Source organism: Schistocerca cancellata, chromosome 2 (assembly GCF_023864275.1).
Source record: "Schistocerca cancellata isolate TAMUIC-IGC-003103 chromosome 2, iqSchCanc2.1, whole genome shotgun sequence".
Taxonomy (NCBI): Eukaryota; Metazoa; Arthropoda; class Insecta; order Orthoptera; family Acrididae; genus Schistocerca; species Schistocerca cancellata.
In genome coordinates, this window is record NC_064627.1 from 140,877,918 (window position 1) to 140,893,673 (window position 15,756).

Consider the following 15,756-nt stretch of genomic DNA (forward strand, 5'->3'; position numbering starts at 1 on the left):
ACTTTAATGTAATCAACAGTGACTCAACCAAACCAGGTAACTATAGATTTGACACTAATAATGGTAATGTTCGTTTAACTTTACGTATCACCTTCCTCCCCTTCCCCACCCCCATTCACAGTCCGGAGAGTGCCAGAAGCATCTCGACCACCACAGTATCAGTTATGCTGGGAGTTGTGCCTCTTTAAGATAAACACTGGCCATTTCATTGGTGCATTTGTGAAATTTAATGAAATTCTGACTATAACTCTCCTTTCTATCCACGAGCATTTCTAAAAAACTCATGTTGCCCCTCTGTGTTACAATACTGTTACTTTGTGTATGTAAATTATATTTTTTCTTAATATTATTTCTCAGTAATGTAACTATTCAAAAATAATAACAGTCGTGGAAGTGTTGTTGAAAAATAAACGCTCCTTATTGTGATTGGAACAATGTGTTTTCATTTGAATGTCGAAAGTAATGTCTTCTCATGCTGATTGTTGCATACTGGCAAATTCTCTTTGGTCTTTCTTCCATACCTTCCCTGGATTATTCAATTTAAATCATACATTCCTGTGAGTATAGATTTTCATGTGTCTTGCTAAATTTTAAATGAATGTATATGAAGTGCTATAACTACTGGAAAATAAAAGGAAATTAATTTTCATCTCAATACGTGTTCATGTACTTCAGATAAGTACACACGATTAATGCAAAATATTGAAGCTTGATTGTACTTTCCTGTATTTCTTTTTTTTACCCTGCAATATATAGCTTCAAATATGTCTTCATTAAATGCTAACTAAAATGTGTTTTTTTATTAAAGATTTTGTTTATTTTATAATTCTTTTTTTAAGGCTGCAATTCGTTAAATCTTCGAGCCTATGAAGATCATCATGACAGTCAATGTGACTCAGATTATTACACACACTGTATTTCTTTATCCACCTGATTTGTTGGAAATTGATCAAAATAATGAGAGTGTTAATTGATAGCACAAATGTTATGAATCTGTAAAACATTTTAATATATTAAAATTACAGTATTATCAAATATAAAAAAGGTCTCTTGCATTAGTATGAGCCAAATGGAAAATCATTATGCCTCCTTGAAAGTGAAAAAAGAATATGAACAGTCTCAAATATGTAATTGTTTTTTACTGCATTTGAATTGAGGCTGCAAAATTTTAACACATGCAGATATTATTCTACATTTTAAAAATCTTTTGCAGACAAATTCTGAAAAATGCATTAATCAATGGGTACTCATATGACAAGAAGAATTAAGACTGCCCCATTGACTATGAACCTAGTTCTCATCGTACATTAGTGCTTGTTCATTTTCCACCTTCCCAACTTGCACTCTGTCCTTTTTCTGTGACAAGGTTATCAGAAGTCAAAACAATAGAGCTGATCGGCAATCTTGTGAAAAATGACATACAGTAATGCTTTGAGCACCTGAATGAATTTAGAAGTGTAGGCTCTAAAGGAAAATATTAACGTACCCTCCACTGATTGAACGTACTTGGTATGTGGACAGATTTTCAGCATTGGTCTTGCCTTTGCATCAGAACTTGTATACAACATTTTCCATCAGAGTACAAGAATGTCTCTGAAGAAAACTGCTCTTCTACTACTACTGAAATGATTTCTTTTGAACAGAATAAGGACATCATTCATGACCAAAAACAACGTAATGTCGTGAGAAATAGTTCCTTAGTGATAGTATCTCTCTCTCTCTCTCTCTCTCTCTCTCTCTCTCTCTCTCTCTCTCACTCTCTTTCTCTTTCTTGCAGATAATACCCTGTATGAAGTACTGTAATACATAGTCGGACAATTTTGAAGTAACACAAAAGAGGTGATGATGAGGAAAACATGAACTTGTACTAAAGCAAAATGACTGATGTGAGTTTCAAAAGGAAATGACATCAGAAAATGACATAAACAAAACAATTTTCATTGAGCTCATAATAATAATAATTATCTCATCCTATACACTTTCAAAAGATGTCATGTGGCCATTAATTCCTTGGAAAAAAAGTTAGTGAAAACAGTTAGTACGGAATCAAATTATCGATCAACTGGCAAAAACAGTAGTAGATGTGGCAGCATCTCCATGTGAGGCCAATGCCACTTCATTGGAGAATAAATGAACTCAAAATCTTCACAGATATAAGGTGGACTGGTCACAAAAGACACAACTGTGGTCTAATTCTGCAAGTTGACATTAACAGTCATACTCTAATACAAACTCAGTGTGTAAAATTGCTTGGAATCCAACTCGGTAAAAAGTTATAACAGATAAATGAATGAAAATCTCAGTTTGATACTTTTTGTACATATAAGCCTCTTTATGGATTTATTTATTTCACCCAGAGGCAAGTTTGCACATTTCATTCCCTGTTGTCTTATGGAATCATCTTATGAGTTCATGCACTGACTGTAAATAAAGCATTTAGTCATCAGTCATGCAATAGAAATATTGTTTTCCCACACCATTCACTATCACCCACCATATACCTAATAGTGTAAGATCCTTGTCAAACCATATGATGTTCCCAGACCATTATCCCTACACCTAGATTTTTGTGTTTGAGATTGTTCCCACTGTAAAACCAGCCTATGGGCACACCAATATTATTTTATTCTGTCTCACCCAGTGCCCCCCCCCCCCTCCCTCGTAATCCTACAATAGTAAAGGCAGAGCTACCTGTAAAACTAGATGGCAACTTCATTTCATCATTTCCATATTTTTCCATACGTCAACTTTTGGTGCATGTGAGACCATGTCTTACTTTCTTAGTTAGCAAATGAATTTTTTTGAGTTGCCACTTTAATTATTAATGAATTGCAGCAGGGATTTACAGTTTCATGAACAATTTGGCAAGTTGTAAGCTCTTGCCATCCCTAAAAAATATCTTCATTACCATTGGCCATCACCCTCCCATATCTTTGTACAATAACCTAAATTACATGCAAAATCTCCTGGGAACACACTTTGAACTGTTGTCATTGAACTAAAATGTCCATTGGGCATCCATGTAAATTTAGGCAATGTAGAGGGTGTACTAAGACTCTAAAATTGCCATTTTTTTATATAATTCAATTTGGAAATGTGTGCTACCACAGGAACTAATTTTATAGGGGACAGATTCTAGTGAGACAGAGTAAAACAAGGCAGTCGGTTACGGAGCGCAGAATTCATTCATTTGCAAGTCATGCTCCCTTCCTCATTTTTTAACTTATTGCTGTCACTACTGAGTGGCTGATGGAGAATACAGGATGACTTAGACAATTTCTATTTGATGTGATGAATGGCAGCTTACTCTAAATGTAAAAAGATATAACTTAATGCTGTTGTGTAGCAAAAACAATCATGTAATGTTCAAATCAGTTGTGTGCTACTTGGCATAATCAGGTCAATTAAGTATCTAGGCACAATGTTGCACAATGATATGAAATGGAATGAGCACGTAAGATCAGTAGTGGAGAAGGCAAACGGTCGACTTCTGTTCATTGGGAGAGTTCTAGGAAAGTGTAGCTCATCTATATGGGCAACCATATACAGACCAGGTGTGTGACCAATTCTTGAGTACTGCTTGAGTGTTCGGGATCTGCACAACGTCCAATTAAAGGAAGACATCAAATAAATTCAGAGGTGTGCAGCTAGATTTGTTACCAGTAGATTCAATCAACAAGGAGGTAATACATAAATGTTCACTGAGTCTAATGGGAATCCCTAAGTAAAGAAGGCATTCTTTCCATGAAACACTATTGAGAGAAGATTTAAAGAAGCAGAATTTGCAGCTGACTGCAGAACCATTCTACTGCCACTAACATACTGTGGTGTAAGCACCATGGAGACAGGACAAATTAGGGCTCCTGTGGAGGCATACAGACAGTCATTTTTTCGACCCCCTTGCTGCAAACAGGTGTTGATATCATCATTGGGGACATGTTGAAAATGTGTGCCCCGACTGGGACTCAAACCCGGGATCTCCTACTTACATGGCAGATGCTCTATCCATCTGAGCCACCGAAGGCACAGAGGATAGTGTGCCTGCAGGGACTTATCCCTTGCATGCTCCCCGTGAGACTCACATTCCCAACATGTCCACATGACTACATTTGTAGTGCATCTAATAGATATTTGCCCATCGTACCCATTACTCGTGGTAGATTAATCTACCAAGTCCCATATGAGTTGGGACGTAGCGTGTGCATTCGCACAAGGAGGTCGCTAGCCGGGTAGCCAAATTTTAATTATATATGAAGGTAGTACCTGTTCCCAAAAGAACAGATACCATTGGTGACCGTGCAGCTTCTCTAGTATGAAGTGATAATTAAATCGACACCCTTTCTGCAAACAGGCATTGATATACATCATTGAGGACATGTTGAAAATGTGCCTGTTTGCAGCTAGGGTGTCGATTTAATTATCGTTTCATTCTAGAGAAGCTGCACGGTCATCAATGGTATCTGTTCTTTCGGGAACAGACACTACCTTCATATATAGTTAAAATATGGCTACCCGGTCATTGACCTTCTTGTGTGAATACACACGCTATGGCCCAACTAGTACGGAACTTGGTAGATTAATCTGCCACGAGTAATGGGTGTGATGGGCAAACATCTATTAGGTGCACTACTAATGTAGTGGTGTGAACATGTTGGGAATGTGAGTCTCCCAGGGAGCGTGCGAGGGATAAGACCCTGCAGGCACACTATCCTCTGCACCCTTGGTGGCTCACATAGATAATGTGTCTGCCTTGTAAGCAGGAGATCACGGGTTTGAGTCCCGGTTGGGGCACACATTTTCAGCATATCCCCAATGATGTATATCGACACCTGTTTGCAGCGAGGGTGTCGATTTAATTATCATTTCATTCTAGAGAAGCTGCACTGTCATCAGTGGTATCTGTTCTTTTGGGAACAGATACTGCCTTCATATATAGTCGTTTTTTCCCTGGCTCCATTTGCGAGTGGAACAGGAAAGAGTAGGGTAGTGGTAAAAGGGACCCTCCACCATGCACAATATGGTGGCTTGCGGGGTAAATGTGTAGGTCTAGACATACAGTGCAAGAAAGGATTGAGAAAAAAACATGCTCTTTTTCTTGCCATGCCAATTTCTGTTGTTGCGTTGTCAAGTTGGCGAGATGACTGATGAGACTACATAAATCTATAGAATTCAAATGACATTGACTAGCATCAACTGTTTCTTGGCTTTGCAAACATGAAATATAGCAAACAACAGTGTTTAATACCAGGCTTTGCATCCAATTTGCTTTGCAAGTAGCCAGCAAGTGCAGGTCTGCAATCAGCAACTAATGTAATCATGTACTCTCTCCCAAACATCATCTCATCAAAGGTTGTGGAAGGTGGAAAGGGGGGGGCGGGTGGGGGGGGGTGGGGGGGAAAGAGCCATATGGAAATTTGCGATGGATGGAATATCACCGCGCGATTAGAGGTGCCAATGCACTGACTGCACAGTGCTTCTTGCCGGGGGTTCAAGTCCTCCCTCCTCCCTCGGGCATGGGTGTGTGTGCTGTTCTTAGCATAAGTTAAGTTAAGTTAGTTTAAGTAGTGTGTAAGTCTCAGGACCGATGACTTAAGCAGTTTGGTCTGTTAGAAATTCACACAAATTTGAACATTTGAGATGGGACGTCGCATATTTGTCAGACTAATTAATATTGCAATCAGAAGTATGTATTTCACTGTAAATGAGATTTCTCTGCTATAAATTAAACAAATAAACTAAACAACATTAGGAAAGATGGCTACTCATCATAAAGACGACTTGTTGAGTTGCAAGCAGGCACAATGAAAAGACTGTTACACATTACTGCTTTTGGTCAAAGCCTTCTCCAGGAAAAAAAAATACACACACACACACACACACACATTCACACAAGCAATCTCACCTCATGCACTCATGACCGCTACCATCGGCAGCTTCAACTGGAATCATTTGATATTCCAATGTGGATTTTCCATTCCTTGACAAATGAACCAAAAAGTAACACTCCCACATCATTTCATTATTAATTAGGTACATATTTATCACATTCCTTAATCAGTTGCTGTACATGTAATGATTTTTAACTAACTCTCACACTCTAGTCTTCTTGTTCTTTTTCCCTTTCACGGGAACATTCATGGGCATCACAGATCTAGCTTGCTGTTTAGGCTACAGTCTGAAAATGAGTTTCTCATATGTATGTTATCGTTCCTCATATTTGAAAACAGTTGTTCACAGGTGTAAAATAACATTAATGTTATGCCAGCAGCCATCTTGTGTGATCAAGGAAATCAGTCCTGAGGGAACTGATTGTAGAAATCTAGAATATTTCTCATTATTGAATTTGTCCTTTTGTTCAGTGTTGCACTGCAGGTCACTTACTTCAAGTTGCAGACCAGAGTGAAACAAAGACCAAAAACAAAAAACAAAAAAAAAAATTGATTTAACAAGTAGCTTCTACTAAGCCTGTGCACATCATTATAATAAGACAGACTTCTTTGGTAGCTGTGGATATCTTCAATAAGGTTCTGTAATTGGCACTGTTGAAGTCCATGCTGTACATATTATTAATTGTATAAACTACACTCATTACATTTTTCAAACTGACGTTCTTTCCCCATACATTCTCCTCATGAGACAAGCATAGAATACCTCTGATTTCATTGGAGACAAGCAGAGAATACCTCTGATTTCATTGGATACTGGAGGTCTTTCATTTTCTCATTGAGTTGCACTAATAGTCCAGATTTATTAAAAGATGACTGGTGCTCTGTCTCTAGACACAGAAGCTAATAAATTCCATGGTAAAGCTATATTTTCTACAAGTTCTTCAATGCTGATAAGAATGTTCTTCTTTACTACTACTACTTCATTACTGCTCCCAGTCTCAAGTTCACTACTTACACATCTGATAAAAATGGCTAGCTGTGCCTTAACAAACTCTTTAGAAAGATATTTACAAGCTGTATGTGAACATCGTCTGCCGTGTCATACGTGCAGTGCATGACTGTCATGTTTGATAGTGGAAACTTGCAAAACTGAAGATTCTTCCCACTGGAGGTTGAAATGCAAAAACTTACCACTGTTACACAAAACTGATTAGGCATTGATCCTCCTCCCCCCTCCCCCCATTTTCCATATGGTTTCTTCTCTGTTGTCTTGTCCACAATGTGAGTTCATTTCCCCTCACTCCTCACAACTGCTCCACTTGTGAGGAAAAGCACAAGCAGGTGCTAGTGCTCACGCTCGAAATCGAAATCAGTAAGTCGTTAAGCCCTGGCTTACTGCTTCTACATCTGTGTGAACTCAAGTGACACAATGAGTTAATGACTGCTGAAAAGTGGTTTGCAACTGGACCTTTGGAATTACCTTACCGTATTTACTCAAATCTAAGCTGCACTCTTTTTCCGGTTTTTGTAATCCAAAAAACTGCCTGCGACTTAGAATCGAGTGCAAAGCAAGCGGAGGTTCTGAAAAATGTCAGTAGGTGCCGCCACAACTAACTTCTGCCGTCGAATATATGTAGCGCTCCACAGGCATCCTTTGTAGGCACAAAAATAAATACTGGCGCCTAAACCTCTGCATCAGTAAATAAAATTAAAACAAAAAAAATTGGAAGACAAGCTTTTTTTCTCCGCCCGAGTTTCGACCACTGCATTTTCATACATTATCCAACGAAGTAAATACAAATTCCATATTGTTCGCCTTCGAATGTAGCAGAATTTCAATGTACTACGAAAATCCGACTGGCAAGACTGGGATTTTTGTCAGTATGGCCAACTCTACGTTCTGAATTTTTTCCTACCTGTGAGAAGAGATGGTTGCTAATAGGAACCTGATGAAATGTGAGTCACATGCAGTATTCTCTTCACCATAAGAATAATACAAATATAAACATTTTGTCATGTATTCTTTCGTGTTTGCTTCTATCTCATTTAAATCCTGTATGCCTAATAAACTATGAAACTAGAGTGAGACAACAGCAAACGCGGAAGAATATATGTATCGTGTCATGTTTATATTCGTATTACTCTTATGCCTAATAGTGATACAGTCAGAAATGAAGCACGGCAACTGACTAGATTTTTAAATCTAAGATGACTAAATTCTGTGCAGAATTTGATGTACTAAAGAAGCGGCCGCAAAGATTTTCAAACGGAGAAAAATTTTCGCCAGACACTCGTTCAGAACATGTTATATCATACGCAGTCTATTATTTGGTTTTTGTTGATCATTATCAAAGAAAGCAGCAGTGTAAGTAACAACAAATAGCAGTCTCTTGCCATTGTTTCGCTAATGAGACGATTCCTCTCTTTTTTTAATTGTAGGCGGCGGTAGCACGCACAAAAGCAAGCCATGCCGTGAGCAGCGACAGGCCGTAAACACGTACTATCAGAATGCGACAAACAATGCATGACACAGTATAGTAATGCATTTTCAGCTTAGAGTGACTGATGTAAACACCTATAACATAGAAAGCGGCACTTATCAGATCAAAGCAAAATAAGCAATCAATTCAAACCAGACGAAGCACGTGAAAAAGGAACGGTATCCGTATAAATACGGACGGAGCGCCTGACGCATAACAATGGCTACTTGGTAAAGCTTAACTGCTAAGCTTACGACTCGAACCAAACTACTGTAGCTGTATCGTCATTCATTCGACCTAAATTGTGTCTCATATTACAATGGGTCAACTTTGTTTCGATTTGGAGGTGCGGCCTAAAAGTTTTCTCTCCCCTTGAATTTCGAGTCTCAAATTTCAGGTGCGGCTTAAATTTGGGAATTTTTTTTTTTTCCTTTATTTCGAGTCTCATCTTTCAGGTGCAGCTTAGATTCGAGTGCGGCTTAGATTCGAGTAAATACGGTATTTATTGACATGTTAGGCCCTTTCAAGTGTTGACTACTGTCTAAAGTTGCTAGCAGTCAGTAAGGAGTCAGTACAAGTTACCAGCCTTCGATTTCAATTGATGCAGTTGCTACAATCAGTCCACATGCCGAGAGTCTTCTTCCAGTGCACAGATATTACTGTTATACTCAAATTGTATACTGTGTAATAAAGCAGAGCTTCATTTGTTGAAATTTTTGTTTCAAGGCCACTTACAGACATTCAAAAGTGATTAATAAAGATATGAAGTACTTTTTTGTAGTCAAGTTAGAGGGCATGATGAGACATACCCCAGGGTACACCCTGGATATTACTGGCATGAATAAATGGGTACATAAAGCATAAAAAGCAGTAAAGTCTGCTTTTGACAGTCACCAAGAAAATTGTACCAAAATATTTACAGGAGTTTTAAAAGACAGATTTTTATGACAGCCCAGAAAAATAAAAACTTCCATACAAATTGACAATGTTGAACACACTATTGACTAAGAGCTAAATAAAATCCTGATTATTAATGTTTCAAGAAATGTTCCTTACTATTCAGATGACCAACAATTTTGTACAAAGGCCTTTCTGCAATTGAAACAAGCACAGCTGCTTTATAGAACAACTGTTTTCTTCAGGGACCAGTCCAACATTTTACCGCGTAAAACTGAATAATCTCTGCACACTGATCAGTACCTAATAACAGCGGGTACAGGAAATCAACAGAAATAAAAATTTGGGCTCTTTTAGCAGTGTTCTGCAAAAGTTTGAGTGTCTTGAGCTTTAAGCAGAAAAAAAAAGAAATCTACATCAAAGAAAATATTTCCAGTGAACAGTGTGATAGCTAAATAAACAGAAGTTGTGTAGCACTTGCTGAAGCCAAAGTATTTCAATTGTGGTCAGCCAAGTTATTGTAGCATTACCTAAATCTGTGGATTAAACAATCATTTGTAAAAGGATACCCAGGTTCAAATCCTGGCCTTGGGACAGATCTTAATTCGTCACTTAGTCTGCTTATATATGTCGTAGAGTAGTGTCTGAGGATTCTCTACTGACTAAAGAATCTATACTCCAGGCTGCAATAGGGACTGGATGACCTTTTAGTTTGGTCCCTTTCTCTACAAACTGTGTTGTGCGTACTGTAAGACCTTCAGTACACACACCATCAGATTATTTGACTTGTTGCTCTAACGAAATAGGCGAGTGTCAGCAATATGTCTCGTGGTCTTATCGTAGCATGTTTATCTTCTGCCGTTAGGTCAGACAATAGAAATGCCACTTGCACACTTAGAGTAGCAGATTGACGGTGACCAACTTTAAACAGAACTTGATTAATTTTCACACACATTTATTAAAATAATAAAAATCATAGATATTATGTAACTTGATTCTGGATGCTGTTTACAATTGACAATCTGAAGTTCCTTTGGTCTTGGTATGTTAATCTTATTCTCACATATCTCTGATACTTGACAAATTGTCCAGTCATTTATCTTCATGGCTATGTACAGGAATATGGTAATCTTATTAGGTGCAGACTGAAACTTGGCTATAGACTGGTACAGACTAATGTAGACTAATGCAGACTGGTGCAAACTGACTAATCAGAGGTCTGTACACTCGTTATAATACCTCATGCGTTTATGTATCACTGCACGAGTGTGATCCGCGAGAAGAAAAGGTTCTACGTTAGCAGCAATCTCATTGGCTGCGTTACATATTAATACGCGGATCGGCGGAAGCAGAATTTGGTCCGTCTCTAAGACAGCGCCATCTCGTAGTGCGGAGACGGACGAGCGCTGCGCCTGCGCTGTTGTGCTTAGCGGGGCACGCTCTAGTGGGAAAGTTGTGTACGCGCTGACTACGCGGAACTTTGTACACAACACAAACCAACCAGACTGCAAGGGGGTGGGGGCTAGGGATGAGGAGCAAACGCATCCTCTTGGCCTTCACCACCACCACCACCACCACCACCACCAATTGCAGACACACCTGTACTTTGTGGCAGATTTTTATAGAATTAAAAAACGTACTTTTTCTTTAGTGTGAATGACAAATTAACAACTATATGTGTTCTTGTTATTCACACATTACACTCCATCATACTCATAGTCAAGCAAGGGAAATGAAAATTTGAGTCTGAAATTGTATTAACAATAATGGAGTTCAGCGAGCTCACTGTGAGTTGCCATGATCAAGCAAAAAACATTACAACAAATCAGTGCCCTTCTTCACCTTTCCGTTCACTGCTCTACAACAGATTGTTGCCAAAGCAATACCTCAGAGTGAGATAACTCCAAGCATTTTTTTCTGTCAATGAAAAATTCAGTTCGTCTAATTTTGCAGAATTCCTTAAGTGTTTTAGAATTCTCTGAGATTTCCCTTACTTCTCTAGTAAATTTAGTTTCTCTGAGAGTTCCCAATATTCCATACAAGCTGACCTATGTTGTTTGCTAGGTTACATATCCATGCCCCAGTTTTTTATATAGTAATGATTGGACATGGCTGACATAATGAGTGGTGCCTGCTATATCACAAGGGCTGTTTGGATCCTTCTGTCCAGTATCACAATGTTGGAGATGAAAACCTGCTCTTCAACATTTCCTCTTATCCCGCCGCCCTCCTAGACTTCACCTCCAATGGCACCTCCCTGTCCCACACACATACACACACATTTTCCTTATCACAGAATTTCATTATTTAATCAATTATTGCTTTATTTTCATTTACCTCTCTCTCTCCCTGTTACTCACTCACTCTCACGCTCTGTTTTCCCTCCTTGTTTCTGCCCACCTATTTCCTATTCCTCCACTTTCTTAATTTCATTACTATTTTCACTTTTCATTTTTCACCATCTCTGACGTGTCTTTACTCCTCACACTAACCTATCATGTCTGAGAACTGAAGCTAGCACAGTGATTATCCTAACTCCCCCTGGTCGTCCCCCTTCAGCTTTGCCTCCACTTGTCCCCATACTATGTGGGCACCTCTCAAGTTGTCAGATGAGTGATATTTCCTTCCTTTCAAACCTCTCCCAACCATTCCCTATTGGTAATACTTGGTTTTGCCTCCTGAAAGTAAGTACTATCCAGCCATTCAGTCTCCCTGGAATGTTACGGAATATTGTGTTATATGATACTGAAAAGTCTCCTTGGCTGGAGTGCAAGTAATGGAAGGAGTAAAGGTAACATCTCATCATATAGCTGAAGAATTGAGCAGTTGAAAGGAACATACATAAGTTTGAAAATGGTCCTGAGCTGTTGGACAGTGTCTGCCTTTTAGCTAACTTATAAGCCTGTGCATATAGACACTCAGATTTGAATAGCACTCGTGAATGAGTCAACTGCTGTTTTAGTAAAAATGAATTGTAGATCCAGTGATTACTAACGGTTGCTTTCATTCACACTCATATCATATTAGCAGCAAACAAGAGGGCTATGGTGAATTTAACCATTGTTGCAACAAACTGTTGTCTTGTGATGGCCTTTTCTTCAGGTATCGTAAACAGAATGGCCATCTCTGTGTGTACAAGCACAGATTCCAAAAATGTCTATCATACATAATCCAACCTTTGCTTTTCTCACGACATCTTAAAAGCTGTAGATCAAGGCAATCTGGTGGATAGAAAATTTCTAGTCCTCTGGAAAGCAGACGCCGCAGTACCACACCAATGTTTATTAACAAAAGTCTGATTTTATGTGGTATCAAACAAAGTTTGTGGGTGGATTGAGGATTTCTTGGTAAGCAGGACACAGCACGTTGTTGTGAATGGAGAGTTATCAGTTGAAGTAACCTTTGGCGTTCCCCAGGTAAGTGTATTATGCTCCTTGTTATTCATGTTATACATTAAAAAGCTAACATAAAAATATCAGTGGTAACATCAGACATTTTGCAGATGACTGTCCATGAATTATAACCCCCCCCCCCCCCCCCCAAGTTCAGAAGAACCCTAGGTGCCACCCTCCCACCTTCATTTAAAATCTACCTGTACAGATAGAACCTGTGATAAAGTACTAGGTCCTTGCTGATTGGAAACCTCTTCGACATTCTCTGATTCTGGATGGTCTACTATCAGGCTCAACAGCATACTGTTTAGACGAAAGGCAGCAGGGTAGCCTGCCTTCTGCTGTGTGATACTCTCGTCACGAGTTCTTTCTGTGCAGATAGATTTTTCAAATTCATAATAAAGGTGGGCAGGTGGCACAACTGGTTTTGCTTGGGTGGGGGAGGGGGGAAGACCCTTCGTCGTTTCATTCATGTATGTGTTAATGTCATATCCCACCCCAGAACCCCCCCTCCCCTCCCCACCCTATGATAATGCCACAGGAGGATGCAAATTAGAGGTGCTAAAAGAGCGTAAGCACCCTTAGCTGCTTCGGATCATTGTAAAATTTTGTGGAATGGCTTTCAACAGTCCCTATTGGTTCCAACCTGTACAGGAGAGCAGAGTTGCGGTCAAGCTGCACTCCAAATTGATGTGATCACTTTCTGTGGGGATGCAGCCCAACAGTGTCCTTATAGAAGGGTGTAAATGCTAATGAGTGTCAGAGGTTGTGGAGAAAGTCTTCCTGTTGCTCCTCAAACTGCGAACTGTCGTTTGCAACTGCAAAATGTGTGGGAATCAATGCCCCAGAGAAAGGTGTGGTTTCATTGACACCCTTTATGCTGCACCCCTCCCCCTTCCGACCCCCCCCGCCCCCCTCCCCCCGGTGACCTTTTCACACCGATTCTGAGTGGCAGTGTATCTAGAAAGTTTTCCTTGACCATTCATAAGAAAACCATGTAATTTAAACACTCAGAATTGTGGTTTTGACCTCCATCACAGAGGTTTTGACCACCATTGTTGAAGCATCGAAAGAAGGGATGAAATGTGGGGAACAGAAGATCTGATGATCTTCTGATCATTTGGCACATCCACAGTGGCATTGAGCAGAATTGTGGTGAAATTTGGTGCCAATGTGACATCGTTAACCCATCTTAAACAGAACATGGACTTTTTTTTTCTCTCTCAGCACCTTGCTGTTTGTAGCAGTCAAGCCCAAGAGTGATGTTGCAGTGCACCATACTTTTGCACCATTGCAGAGGGAGGTTGTAGGCACCTTTGAGCCAAATATGAAACTTAAGCATTGCAATGTGTGGGAGTTATAGGGTTTCAAAAAAGATATTATTTCTTTAGCCCCCGGCATATATGCCCCATTAGGGCCTGCCAAGATAAGATTAGACTAACTACCATGTCCACAAAGACATTTAAGGAGCCATTCTTCCCAGGCTGTGGTCAAGCAAGTTCCTTTTCAGTTTGATTTTAAATTCATGTAAATTTGGCATCTGTTTGAAACTGGATGCATGAGGTTACGCAGCATAATGTGAGAATGATATCTCCTTCTTGTACAAGTGTTTTTTTACTTTCAGTATTACATGCGAAATCAGTTATACTTGGATATATTTGCTTCTTTTAAGCTTTTGCCTTTTGTGAAGGTTATTACTTGATAGATAGATAAACAAGGCAGAGACAGTACATTGAGACTTTTGAATATTGATCTGCAGGAATCCCTGCGTGTAGCTTGAGGGTTGCCACAAGTTCTGGAAAACAGGAAAATTCAGAAAAAAACACTGGAAAAATCTTGTTTTTGTCTCAGTAGATGAAATGGTTTGGTTACTGAAATGTCATCCATCGTCGCTGGCTGGGTGCAGCTGAGTACATGCGCCACTACTGTACTCCTCATTCGTACTGCTTCTACCCTCTCTACCACTCCATCAGCTGGCAGCCAGTGCTGCCACCACATCTTGCCACTAGCCAAGCAGCTGCCAACGAGAGGCAAGGAGGCCTAGGGAGTGGTTTGTTTGGATCTGATTCTCAGAGACTGTTGACACAGCAGCTGGAGACGGCGGTCATTTATACACGAGTTGTGTCTGAGTGATTGTGTGAATGTTTGTGTGGTCTCATTCTCTGACAAAGGCTATGTCCAAAAATTTAGTTGTGAGAGTGTCATTGTCTTTTGTATGTGCCTGTCTGCAGGTCAATGATCGTCTTTACTGTGAGTTGCTACCTGTCTTCATTAGTATTGATTCTCAGAGTATTTGCGCAAGTTATCTGTTGCATGGATTGATCACCACAGCCTCATTTCATCAACATGGTGTCTGTGACATGTGAAAAGCTGGCCACATGAGTGGACTTCTGTGACGCACCAAAACCGCAGGTCATTTCCTGGGTATCTCTAACAGATCAGGCCCGTTGATCTGAAGTCCGTTGCTTCCCACAAATATGCAGGCCCTGCCCATCGGATCTAATGTCATCAATCTGCCCGCAGGCCAGGTCTGTTTGTGTGTGGCATAATGCAGTGGATTTTCGTGGTTTATCCATGGACCCAGGACTATGGTGTTCCTTGGTGGGCTAGAGGCCACGGGGATGGATTTCAGGAACTGCAGCTGTCTTACTGCAATTACATTGTACACTGCAGCACTTTATAGACATTTTATTTATTCTAGTGCCTTTTGGCACTTCAAAAGTAGTTTGTATATTAGAAAATATGGAGGATAAGAAGAAGAAAATTGTAGCAGTCGCTGGCAGGTTGTATGCTATGTACTCAGTATTTCTTGAAAGAAAAACTACACAATACCTGTAAAATAATAGACATAACACAGTGGGTAATAAATGACAATAATGAACGTAGTAGAACCAACATTGTATTGGCAGTCACCTATAGTGGTGGTTTATACACCTTTTCCCTGTCTTATACACTTCTTTCAAGAGGCCTATTATTTTCTAACATTATTTCTGAAATTATTGAAGGTATTTTAAATCTGTCTTGTGACTCCAATGAAATGCGTATTTTTGTCATCAAATATGTTTTGTTTTATTGAAATAAAATAACAATAGTGGTTTT

General features: G+C 39.5%; 1 protein-coding gene across 2 annotated transcripts in view; it reads left to right on the forward strand.

Moving 5' to 3' along the window:
* The window catches only part of LOC126161419 (CDP-diacylglycerol--glycerol-3-phosphate 3-phosphatidyltransferase, mitochondrial), a 100,841-nt gene extending 99,838 nt beyond the window's left edge, over positions 1 to 1,003 (forward strand). Inside the window, exon 10 of one of the 2 annotated variants that reach the window (XM_049917213.1) lies at positions 840 to 1,002. The gene's annotated coding sequence lies outside the window, so the exon portion shown is untranslated. Of the gene's footprint in view, positions 1 to 839 lie in introns of both variants that reach the window. The other variant, XM_049917214.1, reaches the window with a different exon arrangement.
* The last annotated feature ends 14,753 nt before the right edge of the window (positions 1,004 to 15,756 follow it).